Source organism: Patiria miniata, unplaced genomic scaffold, assembly GCF_015706575.1.
Source record: "Patiria miniata isolate m_02_andy unplaced genomic scaffold, ASM1570657v1 HiC_scaffold_9, whole genome shotgun sequence".
Taxonomy (NCBI): Eukaryota; Metazoa; Echinodermata; class Asteroidea; order Valvatida; family Asterinidae; genus Patiria; species Patiria miniata.
Window position 1 is genome coordinate 9431877 of NW_024037076.1, and position 8416 is coordinate 9440292.

The 8416-nt window shown below is 36.1% G+C and overlaps 1 long non-coding RNA gene across 1 annotated transcript; it reads right to left on the reverse strand.

The window, feature by feature from the left end:
• Positions 1-3608: 3608 nt before the first annotated feature.
• On the reverse strand, positions 3609-7498 carry LOC119719971. Its single transcript, XR_005270028.1, has 4 exons — positions 7414-7498; positions 6761-6839; positions 5364-5449; positions 3609-3697 (listed from the first exon to the last, which is right to left on the reverse strand). It is a non-coding gene; the product is annotated as an uncharacterized LOC119719971 (long non-coding RNA).
• Positions 7499-8416: the final 918 nt, after the last annotated feature.

The following is an 8416-nucleotide window of genomic DNA, read 5'->3' on the forward strand; positions in this document are numbered from 1 at the left end:
TTGTCGCTGGTAACTGAGTTTGATGAAATAGTTTAACTGGGTCATACGAAAATAATAAAATGTTCCGTTACGACAACGGGAAATCTGAATGTGTGCTTGATGTAACTGTTGCCTAAATTGAAGTCACTTTAATTCATACGGTAACAATAAAGCCAATACGATGGTCTGCTGGGTGTAATAATTTACGAATCTGTATCCTTGAATCCTTTTAAAAATCGACATGTTAATCAAATACACATCATTACATTTAAGCAACATTATGTAAAAGCCTAGTTGGGCAATTGCTAAGTACTCTAGCGGCAATTTCTTTTTTATTTCGGATTTCATTTTATGCAAATAGAATTTGAAAGGTTATAAAGCAAAACGATAACTACCCCCTGATCATGATGTAAACAAAAATGAATGTCGACCACAGAAAAGCACTAAGTAGCTGTGATAAACGTTTCAATTTTTAATTCAATAACATTTATCAAAGCTGTGATAAACGTTTCAGTTTTTAATTCAATAGCATTTATTAAAGCAAACTAACAAGTAGAATAAGTCATTCCATTAGATGCAACGATACATAGTCAGAGGTGCCGATGGTTAGGACAAAACGATTTCCTAAAACCAAGTACAACTGCTTCAAAAATGTCAAACAAGAACTATTGTCAAACCACAGTCATGTACTGGATAGAGTAGTACAATGAAATAACGCGCATACAAAATGTAATGCTGCTTCGCCTCAACATCACTTGTACTTGATACATCAGAATTCTAAAATCTGAAAAGGGTTCATGCATTTAAACTACTAGCACCGGGATATTCCTCATGGATCTTTTCTGGACCGGCAGGAGGGCAAACTGTGTCCCCATTTTTATTTCCATATTCGACAGCCTATTTTCATAAATTTTTGCAGGAATGTTGGTTGGCATATTATTTATAAGGTGACCTTGTCTGGACGCGCCTCAGTGACCAAAAGATGGCGTTTTACTGTCTGTAGCCTATTAATTGGTCTAAAACGGTACTTATATGGCATGATTTTAACATTCAAATGCTATCAAGGTTGTTAAAAAAAATCCTATCGGTCAATTTCCATCCAATTACACACTTTGACATACAAATATACCCACTTTGTGGTCAACATCGTCATTTGTCGTAAATTTGGATATTTGTCTATCAAATTCGGCTCTATTGAAGTACTTTGGTATTGTCAGACATGCTCAATATCTTTTTATGCAAGAACTACCAAAAGGTACCAAACCCAACCCCCCCCCCAACAAAAAAAAAGGTGGGTAGGAAAAAAACAAGAAGAAACCTTTGCAAAAAAAATGACAATTATACGCGGGTTTTCATGCGATATTGGATTCCCATCATGCATTGTATGTGGTCACGTGACTATGTTATTTAGTCTTAAGTGGAAAGTTGGTTGGTTTGTTCGGTCACAGAAAGGTTTTACTCACAAAAGTGTCTATTTCCATGTTTTTATACAAAACATTACCAAAAATGCTACAAAAAAACACTAGCGTTTTTGCAACGGTTACAAGACAACCATTGACATCCTACAGGCTTTGTTTTTGGCACCATATTCATCACCGATGAAGGTAAGTAAAAGTCAGTAAATTTCATGTGGATCAACATAATCGTTCTAGAGCTATTATAAAAAAGTTTCTTGAGGGGGACACATACAGTCCACCCCACTGGTCCGATGGGGCTAGGGTTAAACAAAGCAACCACGCATACAATTATACATGATGGATTAATATACAAACAAAAGCTAAAACAAAGGCTCTCCTAACTTTTAGGTAAAAAACTAAATCAAAAGATTGCGAAGTGAGTATTATCTATTATCATCTTGGGATGTGTTAATCACATTGTTAATTGCTACTATCTATCAAGCCAGGTCAGAAAGTACCCGTCTCTATCTTTCAATGGAATTTAATGCTACGTGCAGAGGCGTTTGGACAACAAGCAATTAAAAAAAATCTAGATATCTATCTCACTTCTTTTGATTTAATAAAATAACTGAATACAAACTGTTGGTTTCAATCTGAAGTAAAAGGTATAGGAAAAATGACTATTTACATATCATAAAAACTGTAATATGGCACATGACGGTCTCTGGTATTATAAGGACATTCTTAACTGTGTTCTATACTGCCTGTTATGGAATTCTCCATTGCAATTCAAAATTTCTACTAAAGCCAGGTATAACATAACCATCATACCAAGTAACGATCAGTATCTTTCATTCACGCAGGTAAAACAAAATACGTATAATAGTATTTCGAATTATCGCCAATGAGACTGAAGTAAACAATTAACTGCCCCAACCTTGTTCAATGGAACTATTGTGAAGAAAAGTGACCACTTTTATTATTGAAATATTAGCCAGCCACTATAACTATTTGTGCATGCCACAGCTTTGCAAGACAATTACGGGGTACTTTGGTAGTCACTTGAAAATACTTATACACAAAATGGAAAAAAAATAACACCTTCCCATACGATGGTAAATCTTCAGTCGCTATGCCACAACTTACTCCACCTGAAATGATTGCGCAAATTACGCGATAGTTTGTTGCGCAAGTCACAGACTTATGCTTCCTCATCCTCACCCACCAACTGGATGTCAACAAAATTATTTGGTTTTTATCTAAACCTTGACGCAGTACCAGTACAATTGGCGAAAAACGGTAGACGCATTATGTACCGTAAGTATAATAATTGAAAAATGACGATTGTAAAAAGGAGATCTCTTTCTAAAGAAGAATTATAAAGTGCAACCAACCATGGGTATTTATTTCATCATTCATGACAGTAATTTGTAAATTCTTAAAGAATACCTAAAATGGGATTTCCAGACTAAGGATTTTGTGGAGCTGGGGCGTTGTCCCCATGTCCATGAGCTCCTGCATCAGAAAGAAAGAACAATTTCAAAGATTGGCGTTTGAAGAATTACAAACGCTGGGTGATCAGGATTGCAACGTTTTCGTGGGACATTGCCCACTTAAGTTGTGAATATGCTCATAGCAAAACATTTGCAAATTTCATCTTTCTCTAGTAAAACCATTAGTTTTAACTTGAACAAAAATGCACCCATCTGTATTTTTTGTTGTATTTCAGTATACATTTTATTTACTGTTAAATGTTACTTCCGGTTTGATGACGTCATCAGTTTAAATGTTGACGTCATTAGATATATTGATTCAGTTCAGACAGAATAAAAATTCATTATGCAGTTAAAAACACTTTGAAAATATTGAAATGATAATGAATATGTATGTGTATGTATTTAACACTTAACTTTCGGTTTGATGTCGTCACAATATTTGAACGCCCAAGGTCAACATTGTACCGAATAGATTTATGCTATGAGGTACGAACATAGTCGTTAGAAACGGATCAAATACCGAATTTGAATTTAAAGGAAACAAACTTATCATTTGTTCATTCTCCCCACAATAACTTCCAGTCTGATGACGTCACGACGTCACGACTAATTACAAGTTCTGTCTGTCAATTTTTTTTACACATCCTCTTTTTTTCACAATCTGATTTCTGTTTAAAATTCAACCTAGTAATCTTCCTTATCATTTATATTGCCAGCATATTCACATATGTTATCATAGTCCAGTGTTTTAATCTGGTCGCGGTCTCTAAGAAGTTGGACATCAGCGTTGGCCTTGGATTTGTCTCTCTTCACCACAGACCCCAACTGGAGGAAAAAAGAAATAGTCAGTGGGCTTGTGGGGCCCATGATGCATTTTCAGATGTAATCTTTGAATCTCTTTCCCAAGCTAGTTCAACACACTGATCTCTATATGGATAGCAAATGCTCATACACCAGTCACACAGTTGAATTTGCCCCCAATCTTCCAAAAATGGCCACCGATATTTTCGAATGTTCTACGCCTACATACAGCATGCGCTGTATCAAGATTTGATGCGGATTTGGGTCACATACATGTTCACATTTTATGATGTTCTAAAAAGGACACACTCTGTTGTGATTATATTTCCAAATGTCACAAACAGTGAACTGCAGCATTCAAAAGGTAAACCCAGACATTTGAAAATTGTGAACGCCAACTTGTCCTTTATAGATCACTAGCACTAGCTGGTCTCTCCGATGTAGCTTCAAATAACTTTCTTCTGCTGCTTTCCGTACACTAATCCAGTCTTTATATAGAGATCAATGGTTCAACACCACTTAATGCCATTTGCCCAAATCTTTTTTGGGTGGTGGAGTAAACCAGAAATCTAGCTTAACATGCAATCTGGGTGCGATTTTTTTTCAGCCAATAATATGGGAGTTGGCAGAATGGTTTCATTTCAAACCAAAACGTATTTACCCTTTGGGGGCATTTCACAAGCTTAAATGGGCACATCTGGCATATGAACCAAAGCCTACATAATGACTAAAATCTTGGTTTGTCAAGCAATTTAATTAACTTGGTATTTTTTTTTAACGTAAAACTATGTTTTCTTAAAGTGGCCATGGTAGGAGGAAAATAATGATTTTTAAATAAAAGGCCATACGTATGTCGTTTTTGGTCTGAAATCAGAAAAAAAAGTGTAATCTAATATACATATGGGCAATTCCATGAGAATGTGGACATGGCTAAAAAATGGATAAAAATTATGAAATCTTCAAACTGCAAGCATCAATATCTCAAATGTGGTATCCAATTAAAGGGCACAAAATGTTTCATTTGAGTGATGTGGCAGTGAGATGGAATATGGTTAAACATTTTTTTTCTTGGATAACCCCAACCACCCCAAACCTTTGAAATGCAACTGCATGTTTTGTTTGACTCTGTTAGAGTGAGGACTGCACTAGTAAACTGATTATGCTTTACATGGGGTCAAGCATACAACCATTAATCAGAGTCCAACTGTTTTGGTCTTGAGTTGCCATATGTGACCCACTCCAGGAAAAGGTGATATAAGTCGTAAAAAATTCAATTCAAGTTATATACACTATTGATTCTACTATTGATTCTACAAATGATTATTTTCAATGATTTCTGGAAAAGAGATACTTTTTGAAACCAGATTACTATCTTTTGGCTAATTTACATATTGATTACAATTATAGTTTTTGGATGTAAAATAAAGATAACAATGCACACAAAAGTGAAACATTAAAAAAAAAAAAAAAGTGACATATAATTTGTAATTTTGCTTTTAAATGAATTACTTAGACTTCTTAGGGCAACTAAGCTAAATTCAGAAAATTGCAAACACCCCAAACTGACAAACGCAAAACCGAAACCGACCTGACTCCACTGAAATGGTTGGAAAAACCGACCCGAAGTCAGTTTCGGGTCGGGCCGGGTCGGTTTTGGTTCGGGTTTGCACAAAATTAATCAGGAGTGTACCTGTCCACGTAGTTCCCCAGCAACGATCATGACACATGCCATGTCTCCTTTTGGGATTAATGTCTCTAGCATGCTTTGGTCAATATCTGTCAAAAGAACACAAAACACACACAAACAATTGTGAACTGTGAAATAAACAAAATGCAACTTGTTCATTCACCTGATGCAGATGAAATGCATTGATGGGTACTGAGTAAAAGGGAACTTATTACATGTTCAAGTGCAGACAACAAAAGTAATCCAGTTCCTATATTTTACAAGAACATGGGGTTTGAACAACTTAGTACATTATCAAGCCTGTGTTTGACCTGTGACCATGTTTGAGGTGAGCCAAGTGAAGGTTAAAATCAAAAGTTTGAAAGCATGTTGAGATATTTCTAAAAACAACTTCCCACAGGTGGCACTTTCCACTAGCCGAAATGAAATACATTTAAGGCCAATTTACGCATACGTGACATTGTCGCATGACAATGTTGCGCATTATTATAAACAAGCACAAATAAATGATTGATAACATGCAAGATTTTGTGGCTAGATGTAAAAATGCACATTGATATGTCTATAAATTTACTTGTAAAATATGGGCCATAATGTCGCGTATGTGTAAATTGGCCTTTACACATGATGAAATGACATGGTAGGCCTACATTTTTACAAACTTCAAAAGGAGAAATTATCATGAGTTCGGGAACATAAGGGTCATAACGGAACTTTTTTGAACATGTTCCCCTCTGCCCTTGACTAGGGCAGTTAAAGGGGTGAATATCAACAATTATTATATTATAAACTGCAATATTTAAAGTAAGGATGTTGAGCAAACACATATCAATCAAACAAACCAAGAGTTTTTATAATTGGATTTTTCCCTTCGCCGATGTATTTATATAAACACTGTAACATACTAAGTCATTTTCACGGGCTTGCAAGAAAAAAAATCACAAACTTACTCATGTGGGACTTGAACCCACAACATCCTGTTACTAGTGCAGAAAACAACAAATGTTTGGGTGCGGTACCCGCTGCTACATCGCCTCGAACCAGCCAGCCAACACCAGAAAGCTCAGTGGTCTAGTGGTAGGACATCTGCACTAGTAAGCAGGAGGCCATGGGTTCGAGTCCCACCTGAATAAGCTTGTGAATTTTTCTAGCAAGCCCTCGGACAACATTGAGTATACAGTGTTTATAAATATACATGTGAAGGGCAAAACCCAATGTAACATTTACATCTCCCTATGCAAATTTCATCTTATTAAAAAAAACATCAAGGGTATCTTGCCTTCCAAAATTCTGCCATCTTCAGTCCGGCAAGTACAGATTCCCTGTGCTTTAACATCCACAATAAAGACTTTGCTATTGTAGTACCTGCCCTTCTTATACTGTTTGTCAATAAAACGTACCCTCAGATCAGGTCTCAGCCAATAGGATTGCTCCCTGGACTGTGCATTGGCACTAGGCGTATTATAACTGCCACTGTCGCTGCAGGAAAAGACAGATCTGTATTAGTTTATTAGTATCTATTCTAATAAACTAATTACTGAGATTAAAAGTTACTCCAAGTCAAAAGACAATTGCTACTACCTTTGCTAAAAACTCAAAGACATCTCAATTGAAAACTGAAGCTGAAATTGAAACTGCTGGCAAAGCATAGCAATACACATGAGCGCCAATAAGCTCTCTGTCAACCACAGAATTATGCACAAAATGATCATTCTCTATTTCTGTACTAAGCCTGTGAGCACATTATCCATGGTTACAGTATGTACACAAACATATTGACAAAGAGCATTGCAAACATCAATATTTTTTTTTAAAATACTTACCAATAAATTCAGGTTAAATTCTACTTACTAACCAGTCTAAATCTACAAGTACACGAATATAAATGGTTTGTTCAGGAATATGTGAATTTGTTTTTACATACCGGTATAAATGAAAAAGGTTCCACAAACATATCCGAGTTGTGTCAACACACACAAACATAGATGCAGTTTTTACATGTCTGGTTACCAAGGCAATGCTCAAGTCAGTACTCAAAACATATTGAACTCACCTGTCATACTTATCTTGTATTTTCCTTCTTTTTTTATCACTGTCCATCTGCCTCTCCTCCCTGTCACTACAATGTTGACCTTGGGTTTCCTCATTTGCTGCCACATTATCGAACAGGAAATTAGGTGTTATCGACAAATACATTCGTTGTACTCCTTATTATTTTCTGAAGTTTTTTTTCACCTTATGATGAATATGTATGCTTTCTGAACTAAATCAATATGTTTACACAGTTTTAACTGATGACGTAATCAAAACGTACGTAAAATAAAATGTATAGTGATATTAATCAGACCCAAAGGAAGCATTGTTTCTATATTGAGAAAAATGGTTCCAGTCTGAGTGTCCTTATTCTTTTGTTTTGTTCAGGCATATTAATATTCAAAACCTCATGTCCATTGAACTAGTTGTTTGCCTGCCCGAGCACCCTGCGTTTTTAACGCAATAAACGCAAATGTCTAGTTATAAATTAGAATTGGAATTGCCCTGTGGCAATTTCATCGTTAAGAAAGGAAATGTTATGTCCGAGACAGAGCCAAGTAACCATGATTGCTCCTTAACTCTGTAGTGTGCGACAGTGATGACATTGTGACAAATGCAATAAAGCTCTGTCACAGAAATTACATTACGCTAAAATTGCCCCCTATCACTCAGTGGTAGTATTTAAAAAATAAAACAAAACAGGGCCCATAAGTAACGCAGTGAAAATTCGTATTTACCTGCCCTCTCTGGCGGCGCACCGAAATTGAGGTTAATTGGACCTGATGTACCAGTAATGACAGGGTTGTTAGCGCCGGTAATATTTCCGGTGTTTCCCGTGATGTTTCCACGTGGTTGTTGAGCACCTAAAATAAAATTAATCAAATGATCAGCACGGTATAATAATATCGCCTCAAATAAAAAGCACTTATCATCAGTAGCGTAAACAGAATCAGTATCGTAAAAAGACGGGGGTGCAGAGTGACAGATTGTAACGGGATGGAGATTTTAAAAGCAAAAATCGG